This window comes from Erpetoichthys calabaricus, chromosome 1, assembly GCF_900747795.2.
Source record: "Erpetoichthys calabaricus chromosome 1, fErpCal1.3, whole genome shotgun sequence".
NCBI classification, from domain to species: Eukaryota; Metazoa; Chordata; class Cladistia; order Polypteriformes; family Polypteridae; genus Erpetoichthys; species Erpetoichthys calabaricus.
In genome coordinates this window covers 46,984,545-47,003,289 of record NC_041394.2, presented here as the reverse complement: position 1 = coordinate 47,003,289, position 18,745 = coordinate 46,984,545, and positions in this window count along the sequence as shown.

Genomic DNA, 18,745 nt, shown 5'->3' with positions numbered 1-18,745 from the left:
GTTCAAGTATCTCGGGGTCTTGTTCACGAGTGAGGGAAGAATGGAGCGTGAGATCGACAGGCGGATCGGTGTGGCATCCGCAGTAATGCGGGCGTTGCATCGGTCTGTCGTGGTGAAAAAGGAGCTGAGCCGCAAGGCGAAGCTCTCAATTTACCAGTCGATCTATGTTCCTACCCTCACCTATGGTCATGAGCTATGGGTAGTGACCGAAAGAACGAGATCGCGAATACAAGCGGCTGAAATGAGTTTCCTCCGCAGGGTGTCTGGGCTTTCCCTTAAAGATAGGGTGAGAAGCTCAGTCATCCGGGAGGGGCTCAGAGTAGAGCCGCTGCTCCTCCGCATCGAGAGGAGTCAGATGAGGTGGCTCGGGCATCTGATCAGGATGCCTCCTGGACGCCTCCCTGGTGAGGTGTTCCAGGCACGTCCAACCGGGAGGAGGCCCCGGGGAAGACCCAGGACACGCTGGAGGGACTATGTCTCTCGACTGGCCTGGGAACGCCTTGGGATTCTCCCGGAAGAGCTAGAAGAAGTGGCCGGGGAAAGGGAAGTCTGGGCATCTCTGCTCAAGCTGCTGCCCCCGCGACCCGACCTCGGATAAGCGGGAGACAATGGATGGATGGATGGATACTTTTTGAAGGTGTGTCAGTGCTGAAGGACTGTGCCTCAAAGCCCTCCTGACACTACTGTGTTTATTTTGTTGTAAATAAAATGGCACCTTTCACCCTTCAATTTTTGTCTGCGTCTCTTCTCTCCGCTGATCATGTTCGGCTCATGAACTATCAGAAGTCCAGAGTGTAGGCTGAGGCCACTTTCCGATTACATGGGATATCAAGGCTGAATTGGATTAAGCAGGTTTGAGACTCATATGTTAGGTGGGCTCCATTGCACATTTAAAAGTACAATGAAACTCTGTGCAATAATGCTTTTTAAGTAAATTACCAAAAGCAGCAAACTTGCACTACTCATAAAGAAGTTCAGTTAGAAAAATGGATTAGTCTTTGATGAAAAGAAACCAATTAGCTGTATATTTTGTGTAGGATTTGACTTGGTTTGACTTTTCATTGACAATAGGAGCAATGGAATGAGTGAAGATCATCAAGATGAAAGTCAGGTCAGATGATCACTGTGGTGGCTACAGGTAAAGAATATACATATTATTCTACAGTTGCATTTTTATTTCATGAGAATGTGTTAAGTTCTCTTTCAAATGTATTGTCAAGTGTAGTCAGTATAATGGAATTGCTGCATAAATGTTTCCCACGGACAGTTGACAGTAACACAATACCAACAGAAAGACAAAAGAGACGAGGAATAAAAGTTAATACATTGAACACAGTATGTAAATAACAGTACATGTTTTGGTGTAAGTGGATGTCACTGTAAAAGAAAGTTATCACATATTAATATTGTGAACATAAGAAGTAGATACAGCACTCCACATAAATCTGACACCCAGCTACTGTATGTGTGAAGAAGGCCTGTTTGGGTTACTCTGTGCCATCTCCAAAAACCACAATGGTGTCTTAAAGATTACTGATATTGAGTAAGTATTGAGATTAAGAAGAATTTCTCATTATTATTCTCAAATGAATAAATCAGAAAATAAGAACAACTGTCCTTGACATCTACATGCGCTGTGACAGTTTCTATCTGATGTAGAGAAATCCAGCTATTCAGGGAAGAGGCCGCTGAACATGCAGGTCCTGCTTTCCATTGTGAGGAAATTCTGCCATCTGGTGGTGGTCCATTTGAACTCCTTTCAAAAGGATAGGATTTGATTAAATTTTGAAAAAAATAATTTATAAACACTCAAAAAAAAAAAACAAAAAAAAAAAAAAAAACAATAAAACATTACATAAATAACAATTAACAAGCAAGTTAAGGGAGCAGACAAACACCATACACCAATTTATTAAAATAAATAATTTAAAAAGAAGAAGATATACATGTCAGGGTCCAATTGACAGTATTTACAATTTACTGAAAAGTATAGCCTATTCATTACAGCCTTGCTTGTTATTTTAACTATCCAGCTGTCCTAATACTGTATTTGTCATTTAATTTTTTTTTAGTTTTATTATTTGTCTTATATAATTTTCATTCACAAACGATGCTAATAAACTGTATGTGTTTTAGGCTTCCTTCCATTGCATGTTGCAAGATGCATAATGAAGGCATACTGCTTTAATATTATTTTAATTTATTCCCAACTAGTCAATACCATGACATTTTCTTAACCAGGTCATTTTAATTATGGTGACAGAGCCTCAGCAGCTTCAGGAGAAAACCAGAAACCAGTCCTGAAAGAGAAATAGATTACAATCATTTGCATACACCCTGGTTAATCTGAGAGTCTCAAATTCAGAAAAGAAGTCTCACATACAGTAGGTGCTAAGTACTTTAGTTTGAAGCTGCAACTCTTGCTGTGTTATTTATGTTAAATATTTTCTTTTATACATATTATGTCAATGGTGCATAACAAGATGGATACTGTATTTGATTTTCAAAAATATAAATCATGCTCAAGGGCAATACAGTAAAGAATTTAAACATCATACAGATTTAAACTAACTTACTTACTTAAATTGACTTACATAGCAACAAGTCCCACATGATAATAAAGTAACTACAGGTGACCAGGAGGTGATTGGAAAAAAATGTTTTGACTTGTGAAATTGAATTAATTCTCTTAAAGTACTCTTCATAGTAAATAGGCTTAGACTCCTACATGGATTTTTAATTTCAAGAAGGTGATCAGCTATCCATTTTTTGCAAAACAAGCACGAATATAGGATTTATGTATTTATTTCTAGTACAAGTGACAAGTGTTGAGTGGTCATAAGAACTCTGTTCATTTATGCATATAAAACCAAATGAATTACTTTGGCAAACAAGTTAGGATGCAATGTTGTGAGATTTTCTTTGTGAGATTGTCATGTGACTGGAAAAAGAAGAAGAATTTACGTAAAGCTATTTTTTGGGAAGTTTTCCAAATTGTTTGAGCAGATTTGGGTTTTGAGGACACAAAATGCCTAATTCCGTTAATCTGAGTTTAATTGCATTGAGTGACCACCATTTCTGTAAAGATATTGCAGAGTTTTAGCAATGTTCTCCCTTTTAGGTAACATTAGATAAAGATAAAGACTGGACATAACCGTTTAGAGAAAGATAAAGACCAGAAGTAACAGAAATTCAAGTGCCAAAGATTTGTGTGGTTATGAAGGTGGCTTTCAGTGCATTTATTTTCGATTGTCTGGCTAATCTACTGCACACCCCAAACCACATGAGCAGGCTTTTCTCCTTGTGACCACAGGAGATAATTTAATATGTTAAATACCCAGGCGTGATTGGCTACTTGGCAATGTCAATTTAATAATGAAGTGGTTGCGGTCAGTGATTAGACAGCTTGCCAGTTTAACAAAAAACATGAAAATCCAATTTCTAAAAACAAAGATATTGAGTTAATTTGTGTGGGTTTATTTAATTAATTAGAAATTACAATGAAATGAACGAGTGAGCAATCAACATATTTCAAGTTTGTTAACATTCAGTAATTTAGCTTAACAAAACCATTGTACATTCACAGTTGTCAGTATAATTAAGTGTTAATCAAAAAAGTTACATTCACCTAATTCCTTTAACTATGGTTAATTAATTTAAACTGAGTTTAAAGTACCTGATACATTAAATTGAATTAGGTTCCTTCAATGAATTATTTTATTTGAGTGATAATGCCTGAAAAATGGCAGAGTATATGCTCAGTCTATTTGCCTAACATTTCAAGTCAATAATAATTAATTTCTGATGGACAAATAAATCTTGCAGTTGTCAATGAGTTGTGACAGAACCCATCAGGTTTCAGCACTAAGATCACTGGCACAGTCCTAGTCAGGTGAAGGGCTCAATGATGTAATGTAATGTTGGGAGCATGCACTGGTACAGTGCGTTGTCTCACCCACCACATGACAAACCACCTCCGGATCCCAAATTAAGACCGAGCACAGCCATGCAATGGGTGATACCTCAGAACCACGCTAGTTCGAATAGAGTGGAACAGTGTGAGGCTTTTTACAGTGGCTGGAGTGCCAATCCTGCCAACCAACCCCTGTGTTCTCCCTGCATTGTCATAAAGGAAAGTTTATGGTGCCAGCCAGGTACTCCTTTTTATTGTCCACAGACAAATGGAAAGTAAAGAAAAAGAAATAATGTTCTTTGATGTGCATCCTGTAGGCAGGAAATAATAAACAAGGATTCTGAAATGCAGTCGAGGTCCATCCAGTAGGTGCTCAGGCAAATAATTGACGGGAAATGCACTAGAGTAGGTACACTTGTAAAGGTGCCACTTCAACATGCCACTTTACTCTGCCGATTATCACCAGCTTACCTAAAAATGAAGATTACTAATTAAAACATTTCATCTGTGGTTGCTGCTCAGCTTTTTGTTTTCTGACCCATTTGAATGATTATTCAAATTAAGTCTAATGGCTGCCAAATGCTCACTGAGTGCATTTCAAATTAATTTGCTGCTTTTAAAGTTTAAATAATAGCAAGTAATTGAAAAAGGAGCCTCTCATCCTTTAATGGTAGGTTTGTTGTTTTTTTCTGACTTTTAGTCTGCCAGTTATGCAAATTAAATCCCAGATTGATTTTGAAACAAACAGCCAGGATGATATTTCAGTTGAGCATGATGATCAACTTATTATCAAATATCAGCTCGTTGTAAAAAACTAAACAATATAGTTTAGTGACATTTATAGTATCAGCGTATACTGGTAAGGTAAAGGAAGGGGTCATTGTTCACATCTCTGTGCAGTATGGGTACACACAATATTGGCTCATACCTTCTGACTTTTTTGGGGTTGAGGTGGTGGCTACTAGCATTTTCCTTTTGCTTTCTCTCCCTAAACATGGCGTAGTAGGCCGACATTTTCTCCACTAAGATTGCTTGCTGTTAACATCTTACAGTGCATCCGGAAAGTATTCACAGCACATCACTTTTTCCACATTTTGTTATGTTACAGCCTTATTCCAAAATGGATTAAATTCATTTTTTTCCTCAGAATTCTACACACAACACCCCATAATGACAACGTGAAAAAAGTTTTCTTGAGGTTTTTGCAAATTTATTAAAAATAAAAAAATTGAGAAAGCACATGTACATAAGTATTCACAGCCTTTGCCATGAAGCTCAAAATTGAGCTCAGGTGCATCCTGTTTCCCCTGATCATCCTTGAGATGTTTCTGCAGCTTAATTGGAGTCCACCTGTGGTAAATTCAGTTGGTTGGACATGATTTGGAAAGGCACACACCTGTCTATAGAAGGTCCCACAGTTGACAGTTCATGTCAGAGCTCAAACCAAGCATGAAGTCAAAGGAATTGTCTGCAGACCTCCGAGACAGGATTGTCTTGAGGCACAAATCTGAGGAAGGTTACAGAAAAATTTCTGCTGCTTTGAAGGTCCCAATGAGCACAATGGCCTCCATCATCCGTAAGTGGAAAAAGTTCGAAACCACCAGGACTCTTCCTAGAGCTGGCCGGCCATCTAAACCGAGCGATCGGGGGAGAAGGGCCTTAGTCAGGGAGGTGACCAAGAACCCAATGGTCACTCTGTCAGAGCTCCAGAGGTCCTCTGTGGAGAGAGGAGTACCTTCCAGAAGGACAACCATCTCTACAGCAATCTACCAATCAGGCCTGTATGGTAAAGTGGCCAGACGGAAGCCACTTCTTAGTAAAAGGCACATGGCAGCCTGCCTGGAATTTGCCAAAAGGCACCTGAAGGACTCTCAGACCATGAGAAAGAAAATTCTCTGGTCTGATGAGACAAAGATTGAACTCTTTGGTGTGAATGCCAGGAGTCACGTTTGGAGGAAACCTGTGAAGCATGGTAGTGGCAGCATCATGCTGTGGGGATGTTTTTCAGCGGCAGGAACTGGGAGACTAGTCAGGATAAAGGGAAGATGACTGCAGCAATGTACAGAGACATCCTGGAAATAAAACCTGCTCCAGAGCGCTCTTGACCTCAGACTGGGGCGACGGTTCATCTTTCAGCAGGACAACGACCCTAAGCACACAGCCAAGATATTAAAGGAGTGACTTCAGGACAACTCTGTGAATGTCCTTGAGTGGCCCAGCCAGAGCCCAGACTTGAATCCGATTGAACATCTCTGGAGAGATCTTAAAATGGCTGTGCACCGACGCTTCCCATCCAACCTGATGGAGCTTGAGAGGTGCTGCAAAGAGGAATGGGCGAAACTGGCCAAGGATAGGTGTGCCAAGCTTGTGGCATCATATTCAAAAAGACTTGAGGCTGTAATTGCTGCCAAAGGTGCATCAACAAAGTATTGAGCAAAGGCTGTGAATACTTATGTACATGTGATTTCTCCATTTTTTTTATTTTTAATAAATTTGCAAAAACTTTAAGTAAACTTTTTTCACATTGTCAGTAAGGGGTGTTGTGTGTAGAATTCTGAGGAAAAAAATTAATTTAATCCATTTTGGAATAAGGCTGTAACATAACAAAATGTGGAAAAAGTGATGCGCTGTGAATACTTTCCGGATGCACTGTTAGAGGAACATCCACACATTTAGTATAGTTCCTGAAATTGCAATTACTCTACAGCCTTTTCTGCCCTAATTGCTCATGTACACTGTAACAATATTGACTGTGAACTTACAGTAAATTACTGGCTACTAATTTCATTACTTTCATAGGATTGTACTGCATCATAGTACTGTATATTACAAAAAAACTACAGTACTATGCCGGGACTCCACAACAGTAATGTGATGTAGCACTACGTTGCTATAAAATAACCATAATTTCCTAAATTGTTATATGCTAACTGTAACAGTACTGCAATTCAGTAGCCAGTAACTAAATATTAATTTTTTAAAACAATTTTAATTAAAAGATGTTGTGAAAAAACTTATCTGGAACCTAGTAGTGAAAGGAGAATTTAGATACCAATTTGAACGAATATCAATCAGACACACAGAGCATCATTTTTATCCAAAGATACAATAACAACGTTACATACAATTATGTTATCTGGTGGAAAAGGAAAGGTTGCTTTTGTGATGTGCTACCCCATAAATCAGCTTCCATAACCATAGCAAAATGAGTCTGTTTGCCATCTTTAAGTTTTTCTTTCTCAAGAGGACCTCAATGGATCCATCTTGTGAGACTGCTCTAAATTGCATTGTTGGTGAGACATAAGGGAGGAGAACTTGAAGCAATGATGAATACAAAAGTTTGCCCGGTTAAAACAGCAGAGGTGAATGGAGAACGATAAATACAGTAGCTGTGTGAAGCAGGTCTCTTGGACACAAAGTGTTGGTGTTTTGTTGATGCTCCCTTTTATGTGTATTGTGTTTCTATGTTTACTGTTATTACAGGGTAGAAGGGGTTTCTTTGAAAAACCTATTACAGTATTTTGTTTTTTCAAATTCATAGGTTGTGTAGTTTTGTTGTGAATGGAATTTGAAAAGCTAACTGCGGAAAGGCCATGCCACCTTGGGGGTACCCACTTGTTTGTTTATGTGTGCCATGGTTGGCATCTGTGTAAAGGTGTCAAAGAATGAGTCTTCATGGAGTCCATATCCTCATTTTCTGTAATACTCAATGCATTCTTTTATTCCTCTATTTGTAATATGTGTTATAGCAGTACAGCCTTTCCATGGTGCCTTGTTTCATGCTGTCTCTGCATGGATCAGTGAAGGGTGCCCTTTTTTTGAAATGTGATATACTGTGCCAAGTAAAGAGTTCTTGTATGCATACTAACTGTTGTGCTGTCTTCATTTTGGGAATATAACAATAGTTTTTCAAAAACATATCCGTTCAAAAGCAGTAAACAGAGAAAGGAGTGCTTACTTTAAAAATATTGAATGCATTTAGTATGAATGAAATGTTGTGATTTGTTGCATTTTGAAAAGTGAAAAGAGTAACAGGAGGGTCGGGAATTATCACTAAGACCTGCATATGAAATGTGTTTGTGTGATCCACTACAGATGAAGCAATAAATCTAGGTCACAGTACAAAATGCAGTGGACATCTAGGCCTCCCATGGACAACTTTCCTGCTCAAGGTGACCCAACACTGGTGGGCTCACTCAGGACTAACCTGCCCATTTCATTGAGTGAAAACAGCATGGCTGTTATCTGATTGAGGAATTCTCCTTTAGTTCGACTGGTTAGATAAGATTTTGACTTAGGGTTGTGGGTTCACTACGACTAAACACATCCTCCACTCAATTACTGCATATGCCATCCTCAACCATCAAATTAAAAAGGTTTGCATGTTTATAATTTATCTGATGCTGTTATCCAAAATGACTTGCATGTCTCAACACTGTGGCATGATCATTTATGTATTGCTAACTTCTGAAGCATTGGGTGAAGTTGCCGTGACTTGTTGTGGCTCAATCAAGAGGTCAGTGGTAATGTAAGTTCTTACTTTACAGAGTAGATTGTGTGCCCCTTCTTATATAATCACCTGCCTCATATTGTGTTGGTTTCCCTCTTGTCACCAAAACAGCTCTGACCATTAAGACATGGACTCCACAAGACCTCTGAAGGTGTCCTTTGGTATTTGGCTCGAAGACATTAGCAGCAGATCCTTTAAGTCCTGTAAAAGTTGGAAGGAGGGGACTCCATGGATCAGACTTGTTTATTTTCAGCACATCCCACAGGTGCTCAATCAGATTGAGATCTGGAGAATTTGGAGGCTAAATCGATACCTTGAACTCTTTGTTATGTTCCTCAAATCATCCCTGAACAGTTTTTGAGGTCTGGCAGGGCACATCATCCTGCTGAAAGAGGCCACTGCCATCAGGGAATACTGTTCTCAAGAACGGGTGTATGTGGTCTGCAACAATCTTTAGGTAGGTGGTATATGTCAAAGTAACACCTACCTGAATGAGAGGACCCAAGGTTTCCCAGCAGAACATTAATTCTGCCTCCAACAGTTTTCTTTCTTTCCTATAGTGCATCCTGCTGCCATCTCTTCCCCAGGTAAATGATGCCCAAGTACCCAGCCGTTCAAATGATCTAAAAGAAATTGTGATTTATCAGATCAGACCACTTTCATCCATTGCTCCATGGTCCAGTTCTGATGTTCAAATGTCCATTGTAGGCACTTTCGGTTGTGGACAGGGGCAGTCTGAATGAATCTGTAGCTACTCAGAAAGATGTAATGCACTACACCTTTAGACACCTTTCTTTCATGGCCAGAAGTTTTTAGCAATTTGTGCTACAGTTGCTCTTCTGTGGGATCAGACCAGGCAGAAGAGCCTTCTCTCCCCATGCGCATCAATGAGGTTTGGGTGCCCATGACCCTGTCGCCGGCTCACCAGTTTTCCACTATTGGACCACTTTTGATAGGTACTAGGGCACTAGATACCTGGAACACCCCAGGAGGCCTTCTATTTTGTAGATGACCTGACCAGTCATCTAGCCATCCACTTGCTCAAATCCTGCTTCATTGGGGCCTTGAGCAAGGCCCTTAACCTGAAAATTGCTTCAGAAGTGGTGTATAATAGCTGACCCTGCCCTCTGACCCCAAAAGGTAATGTGAAAAGACAATTTCCCCTCAGGGATTAATGAAGTTCAGGTAAAATTCCATTACAACAAATATCTTAACAACGAAATTTTCATTACAACAAAGTATTTTTATGGTCCCTAGAGTTTCCCCATATGACACGAGTCTATAGAAATCTTGTTACTATGAAGTACATTCAGCAGATACTTTCATTACAACGAAGTGACCTTGAAGTGCCTGAATGAATCATTCCCAGAGCAGTTAGTTTTGTGGTCGCAGCTCAGTTGTGCACAACGATCCCCAAACAGAAACACTGTAAAAAAAATTCTCTCTTTTAACTTTCCTCGTACTGTTTTTTTTTTGCTGTTTTTGTTTTCTGTGGTTTTCAGTGATACCTTTTGCTTATTGCTCATCAACATTTGAAAAACATCCATTGGAATTTAACTCATTGTCACCCTCCTATAGAAACAGCAGACATGAAAAAACGATACAGTTCATATTAGAAAAAAAAAAAAACTTTACATTTTTGCAGCTCTCGATTGCAGCAAAAAGAAAAAAAAGATGTTGCCAGTGAATTCGGAATTTCGGCATCGACACTGTCAACTTTCTTGATAGACCGAGCAAAAAAGAAGAAATATTTCGGGTTGCAAATGTATGTGAACTGCTGCATTTGAAGACGTTGAAAAAGCAGTTTTATGTGGTTCAGCGATGCTCGTTCAAGAAACATTCCTATTAATGTGACACTCATTGAAGAAAATGGGAAGTTTCTAAACTCTCTTGGGACCTCCCCGAACTGGGCAACATGCTGAAGAGCAACCTGAAGTGCGATCACCGCCTCTGTGGAAGACTGTTTGTCTGTTGCCTCGGCAACAGCAGGCTCACAGCTCTGCGGCGTCTCTCCACCAAAGCAAACTCGATGGGTGATGCAGGGAACATTGTAAATGCAGGGCACAGTATAACTTGGCCACTAACCTGGCCACGACTCTGCCTAACTGCTGTGTCTGTTTATAGGAGAGTGGTAGATCACGCTACAATAAATAACCGTGCCGTTCCTGTTTCAAGCTGAATAAAGCTGGTTTTGCTAAATGAATGAGTCTAAGCGTCGTGTTTTGGGGTGCAAGACAATGACTTATAGCTCAACCCTGATCTTTTAGGATTTGCTTCTGTGGCGCTTCACTGCACCGCTGTAAGCCTGCTGTTGCCCTGCCCCTGCAACGGACAAACAATCTTACACGGACCTGGGAATCGCGCTTCGGGATGCACTTCAGAGTGACGTTCCCGTTGGGTGGGGGGATCCCAAAAGAGTTCAGAAACCTCACAATATGAAGAAGAAGAAAAAGGATGATTCAGCATCTGATTGATAACTGTGCTGCCCACAACATGCTTCCACATTTAGATAATGTTCGCGTTGAATTCCTCATACCCAATTGCACAGCAGTGCTTCAGCCACTGTTATTTGGGCATCATTCACACCCTGAAAGTGTATTATCGCAAGGAAATGCTGAGAAAAATTCTCGTCTGCATAACTTGTAGACAGGAGGAGATTAAAATTAACACGAAAGAAGCTATTGAAATGATTGCTGTCAAATGGACCCAAGTGAAAGAAAGCACTATAGTAACAAATACAGAATCTCATTACAAAGAAATTTTCATTACAACGAAATATTTTTAAGGTCCCTGGCAGTTCGTTGTAACGGAATTTTACCTGTATATCAAATCAAAATCCTTACATGTGTCCATTTTTCCTTCTTCCAACACTTTACCTTCAAGAATTGACTCTTCATGTAATATACGTATATTCCACCCCTTGTCAGATGCCATTGTAACAAGATAATCAATGTTATACATTTCAGCAATCAGTGGTTTTAATGTCACGGCTGATTGCTGTAAAATTCTCAAACCCCCTAATCCAGTTCAGGGTCATTTGGATCCAGATCTTATCCTTATGGGGCCTCTGTCTGTCACATGGCTCATTTTTGCATTGTCAGTTAACCAAACAGACACATATTTGAGATAAGAGAGGAACATTGTAGCAGCAGGAAACAAATCCACAAAGATACAATAAAAAATGTAAACGCTGCACAGGCAGTGAAGGGAACAGGATGTGTGAGACAGCAGCTTTAAACAATGTGCCACTGTGCTGCCCGGCTCTAAAAGTACATTTTTAAAATATATTAAATTCTTATTGTGGAGAAAAAAAAAACAAAGCTGTCAACTGAATGCCCAAATGATTTAGTCTTCATTTTAAAATAACATAAATAACATCATGAGATCATTCACTGACACCCTAAGGGTCCATGGGAGCATCAAACATTCTGTACATGCATTCTGTACAAGAATTGGTGTCATGCATGCCTGTCAGAAGATCACCTTTCAGCTCATCAGAGGTAAGTGATACCAAATCGCAGCAAGAGGGGACACTAATAGTATTGTCTCTTTCCTCATCTGCAGCACAGAGAAAACACCCATTGAGGCAACTGACCCTGTCCCTTCCGGTCGGATCCCTATAAAAACCCAGAAGCTCCAGAGAGAGACGTCTCAATCTGGACTTGATCTTCAAGTCAAGACCCGCTCTACCAAGCCATTAAGTTCTGGAGCCAAGAAGGTTTCTGCTGTTTTGCACCACAAGCATCTGTTTACTTTGATAGTAACCAAAACAGGATTAAAAAGGGCAATCCAGCTGGCACCACAGCATTTCCTTGGAGTTCCCTTGTTTCCTTCTACCTGTCCGCATAGGCTATTAAGCCTAAGCTACTTTGTCAATCACCTACTGTAAAATATGATCCAGTCCCCAAAGTCCCGTACCTACCACATCACATGGCAACATCTAAATATCTATGATTCTCTGTGTGAAGAAAAACGTTTCAATATAATGTATTAACAAAATGTATCCTTACCTGACTTCCATTACATGCCTGTGTTCTAGCTGAAGAATGCATTTTAAAGCAACAGTTGGCCTAGATTGAATTTATTCCATTCCTAATTTTAAACACTGCAATCATGTCACCTCTTAATCTGTTTGCTTAAAAAGAAAAGGTTCAGCTCCTTCAATGTCTCCTCATAAGTCATAGCTCTCAGTCCTGGACTAGTTGCTCTTCTCTGGACTTTCTGAATGCTGCTACACCTTTGGTTTGTACTTGACACATTGTGCAGCTGTGTCATGGGCAAGCATTTTCCCCTTTCCTGATTTTTCAACCCAAACCTAATAACAGATCAAGAATACCTGAGTGAATAAACAGTGCTTTTTTAAAGTTAGCATTTATGGAATAAAGTTATTCAAAACCAACTGGCACTGTGTGAAAAAGTAATTGCCCCTTAGTTAAGTCAGCCCAACTACAGGGATAATTACAGTTAGCTGATTAAACATTGTCAAGCACAAGTAAAACAAAAACATTTGTTCATTCTGGTGTCCTTTATCTAATATTTACCTGAAAATGTGATAGATGGCGCACATGATAGGCTGTCTCTCTCAGTCCGTGCATCACACTGGTCTCCTGGTATTGTTCTTCACCCTATCCTGGCCGGGAGGCCAGAGTGATGCATATACAGGTGGAGACAGCCTATAAGGACTACATGCTCCCCGATACGCTAGGTGGTAGCATCACTCGGTAATGCTACCTGAATGGATGCACACAAGGCATGCTGGGAATTTTAGTTCTATGTCTTGTTGGGTTCCATGGGTGCTGCCATGGAGTGCTGCAAGGATCCATGATCCCTACTTTGTGGAGCTTCTGTTTGACCAGGTAGTACTTTCAATAGGCTATGCCCTAGCGCCAGAAGTGTTCACAGTTCCAGAATAAAAGAAGCCGCTTAACCTCATCCAGACAAATCAGAGTCAGAAGAAAAAGGATGAAGGCCACTGGGAAGAGTGGAAGGACAAGAAAATGAGTGTTGTAGTGATTTACAAAGTTTTTGTAAGGTATTTTGTGACAATAAAATTTCATTTCATTTCATTGTACCAGTACTTATGTCATGGTGGTTGTGTCTGGGGTGCTGCGCCACCTCCTATTGGTCACAGTTTTAATGTCAAAAAATTTCAGCAATACAGGAAATCAGAAAGGCAAAGTACAATATGCAACCCAAAATCCCTTTAGCCTTCTCAGTTGCTTCATACACACTACCTTCTTATCTACGGTGATTAATAAGACCACTTCATAAGGTGTACTTACGTGTTTTAGAGCTCCAGATTTTACTTTTTTATTTCTCATGTGTACTACTTTACATTTATTAATTTTAAACGTCATGTACCACCTTAGTGGCCAAGACTGAATGTTGAAGTCTAGCTATGCTGCCAAGGTCATAAAGATCTTAATGGTATAAGGACTTAACAGGAGACAGGCCTGTCTGGGGTGTCAATCCTCTTAAGGACACACTCAAAATCATAGCCACTCTCGCTCAAATTAGCTTCCAGATAAGTCAACTGCACTGTACTATGGATGAAAATGGTAATTCACAAAGGAAAAGCATAAGAACATAGAAACTTCATAGAAAGGGCACATCACCCAGGCACTAACAATGACGTATTTTCTACTGAAATAAGTAAGAAAAATATGCTTGTTAAAAACTGAGATTTACTGTACACTTTCACATGTTGCTGAACCCATCAAGGAGCTATATAACACAATAAGTGATTGTTGGACCTAGTGAAATTTATTTTAAATTGGTAAGATTGGCAAAATTAAGAATTTATTTATTAAGTAGTTCATAAAAAAGCAAAAAGAAAACAAATTCTTACCAGCTAACAGATTGCCCCCTAATTCACCAAGGAGCCAGATAATCTGCTGTCAGTCGTTGAGGTCCACTCAGGCAGAGCCGCATTATAATGATGACTGTAATTAGATTTTCTTTAAGGACCTCGCATTTTTAATTCTCCACCAACACATTTTTGCAATTATGAAAGTGTAGCCTAAAGCACTTGAAATTGGTTTGGCTTTTAATTTGAATAATTTAGCATCAGTCAGCATTAATACACTCAAGTAATAGATTACAAAAATGTTATTTCTTGCTCATTCATATTAAGCAATTCCAGCCATGTTAATGGAACACTCAGTGGGCTTTAACTGGAACGAACATACCATTCAGCTCTCCCAGGAGTTGCAAGTGTAATGAAGTTTATTCAGGCTTATCATCAGATAAATGACCTATCATGCAGGGAACATGAGAAATTAATTGTTGTAATGAAGTAGCAGATGTTATTTTTTTATGGCAAGGATCAATTGATCAAGTGCTAAAGGAGCCTTTCTTGAGTCGATACAATCCTGGGCACAAATCTGCCTCACAGAGAATTTAGAAAACGATTTTCAGAGTAGAGCCCAGCCAAGCAATTAGTCACAACACAATTTATTAGCTAACTAAATGCATTTCTTTATTTATTTGATACAATAAACAGAAAATAGCACTCTAGCAGACACAAAGCTGCCTGTTACATCATTTTCTAAGTCAGTACCGTCAGTCAGTCCTTTAAGAGTCTCATTCCACCACCAAAATCAGATGATCGATCTACAGTGCATTCAGAAAGTACTCCGGCGCCTGTACTTTCAGTACACTTTATTATGTTGCAGATTTAATTTTAAAAGGATACATTGAATACATGTGAATTTCCCATTGGGATTAATAAAGTATCTATCTATCTATCTATCTATCTATCTATCTATCTATCTATCTATCTATCTATCTATCTATCTATCTATGTAATTTTTGTTCTTCAATCAACAACTCAGAATGACAAAGTGAAAACACGTTTTCAAAAAGATTTGCAGATTTATTAAAAATAAAAAATGGAAATCTCTCATTCATATACGTATGGCACTCCAAAGTGTGTTCAGGTGCATCCTGATGACCCCAACTCTCTTGATTCACTGACACAATGTCTTACTTGTGTTTCTGAATGGATGAGTAGTAATTTTCTCAAACTAAATAAGGTGAATAAGTGCTTTGAGCATGGGAAAGGCTCTAATATAAATAAAATGTATTATTATTATTAAGGAGAAAACAGAAATTTTAGTGATTAGCAAAAATTGATATAATGAAGGTATTAGAAATAAACTTGATCTATTAGGATTAAAAGTCAAGACGGAGGTAAAGAATTTCAAAGTCAAAAGTCAAAGCGAACTTTATTGTCATCTCAACCATATACAAGTATACAGATAGACGAAATTACAAAGCTCAGGGTCCACAGTGTAACAACATAAAGAGCAAATAAAAAAATTAAATTAAATTAAAAATAGAATTAAAATTAAAATTAAAACACAAACAAGACAAGACATTGTGCAAAGACAAGATTGATGCAATGTATGGTATTATGCAATCTAGATACATAAATATAGTCAATAAATATGTAATATAATAAATAAATAATAGATATAGATAATACAGAAATTATCAGTGTATGCTAATAGTTGTTTAAGACATGTAAACAATGACAGGTCAGAATGTTTCAAAGAATGTCAAAGTGCAGTGTGCAAAATACTTAAAGGTCAGTATGAGATTTTCAGTTCTTTTCTACCTGCACACTCATCTTTACAGGAAAGTGGCTCGCATGTATAAAAACTCTGTTTTTAGAGGTGGTTGAGGCAGTGTGGAAAATCCCAGGGGGCCACATGGTGTTAAGGAGTCTGACAGCTTGGGGGTAGAAACTATCCTGCAGCCTGGCAGATCTGGCTCTGATGCTGCAGTATCTTCTCTTGGATGGCAGAAGTGTGAAAAGTCCATGTGAGGGGTGTAAGGGGTCCTGCACAATGCTGCAGGCCTTGCGGACACTGCGTTTGTAAAATATGTTCTGTAGTGAAGGGAGATGCACCCCCAATAATGTTCTCTGCTGTCTTCACTATTCTTTGCAGGCGCTTTGAGGTCGGATATGCTGCAGTTGCCATACCAGACAGTGATGCAGCTGGTCAGAACACTCTCAATGGTGCCTCTGTAGAACATGGTGAGGATGGAAGGGGGAAGATTTGCTCGCTTCAGCCGCCTCAAGAAGTGTAGTCTATGCTGGGCTTTCGTGATTAGTGATGAGGTGTTACACATCCACATAAGTTCCTCAGTTATATGCACACCGAGGAACTTGGTACTCCTAACAGTGTCCACATCCAAACCATTGATGCTGAATGAGATGTGGGCAGGATGTGATTTTCTGAAGTCCACAATTATCTCTTTTGTCTTGTCGACATTGAGAGATAGATTGTTGTCTTCACACCATTCGGACACCTCATCTCTGTATGCTGTTTCATCATCCCTGCTTATCAGTTCCCGCAAATTTTGATGATGTGGTTGGTATTGTGCGTGGCTGTGAAGTCGTGAGTCAGCAGGCTGAAGAGCAGTGGACTAAGCACGCAGCCCTGCGGCGCTCCAGTGCTCAATGTGATGATGCTGGAAGTGTTGCAGCCCATCCGAACTGACTGGAGTCTCTCTGTCAAGAAATCCAGGATCCAATTGCAGAGGATGGTGGTCAGGCCCAACCTACTCAGTTTTACAATCAGCTTTTGAGGGATGATATTGTTGAAGGAGGAGCTAAAATCTATGAATAGCATCCTGACATATGTGTCTTTTTTATCCAGATGTGTCAGGGGGAGGTGAAGGGCAGAGCATATGGCATCCTCAGTTGACCTGTTCGAGCGGTATGCAAACTGAAGAGGATCAAGGGAGGCAGGGAGATTAGTCTTTATGTGTGACATGACTAACCTTTCGAAGCACTTCATGATAATTGGCGTGAGTGCAACTGGTTGGTAGTCATTCAAGCATGTCACTGATGACTTCTTCTGCACTGGTATGATGGTGGTCGACTTGAAGCATGCTGGGACTGATGGCTGGCTCAGAGATGTGTTGAAGATGTCTGTGAGGACACCAGCCAGTTGACTGGCACATTCTTTCAGCACACGGCCAGGTATGTTGTCAGGTCCTGCAGCCTTGCGTGAATTGACTCTGGATAGAGTCCTCCTCACATCAGTTGTGGAGAGACAGAGTACCTAGTCAGTGGAGGAAGGTGTTGCTTTTCTCACAGGCTGTTTGTTCTACGCCTCAAACCGTGCAAAGAAGTTGTTCAAATTAAGGGGTAAGTATTGACTCAGACCTAATATTTTAAATCACATATTCATCAGATTACTAGGACAGCATTTTTTCACTTAAGAAATATAGCAAAAGTTACATCTCTTATAACATTGCAAGATGCTGAGAAATTAATCCACGCTTTTGTTTTCAGTCGGCTAGATGACTGTAATGCACCCCTCTCAGGGCTACCCAAAAAAGACTTCAATCGATTGCAACTAGTGTAGAATGCAGCTGCTAGAATCTTAAAAAGGAAAAGAAAATCTGAGCACGTCTCTTCAGTTTTGACGTCACTACACTGGTTACTTGTGTCATTTAGAATTGACTTTAAAATACTGCTTATGGTTTACAAAGACTTAAATAATCTCGCTCCATCCTATATTTAGCAAGAGCTAAACTTAAAAGAAGTGGTGAGGCAGCCTTCTGCTGTTATGCACCTAAAATCTGGAATAATTTACCAATAGAAATTTGTCAGGCTAATACAGTGGAGCACTTTAAAAAACTGCCAAAAACACATTACTTTAACATGACTTTCTCATAGCTTTATTTTAGCTTAATTCTGATACTCTGTATATGCATTTAATTATCATTATCATTCATGGTGGCTCTGAATTTAAGAACCCCTGCTGAGACTGGAAGACTTGTGGAGGACCATCTCAGCAGCACTCCACCAATCAAGTTTTATAGTAGAGTGATTAAATAAATGATACTTTTGAGTAAAAGTAATATGACAGTTTAAAGGAGAGCAAAAGGAAAAAGATTGTTTGGGCAAATGAGACAAATTGTGTACTTTTTGGGATGAAATCCAAGCACCATCTGTCTAAAACAATCAATACAATGAAGCATGGTGGTAGCAGCAAAATGCTAGGGGGGTGCTTCTCTGTAGCAGGGACAGGTAGAGAGGTCAGAATTAAGGATGAATGTAGTCAAATACAGAAAGGTCCTTGAAGAAAACCTGTATGGGACTTCAGACTGGGTTAACTCTTCAGTATGACAATGAATTGAAGCATTCAACTAAGGCAACAGTGGCTTTGGGACATGTCTCTGACCGTCCTTGCGTCGCCAGCAATCTGTGAGAGCATCTGTGGACAGACCTTAAGTTGGCGATTTACAGATGCTTCCCATCCATTTTAACATAATTTGAAAAGATCTGCTATTAAGAATGAAAT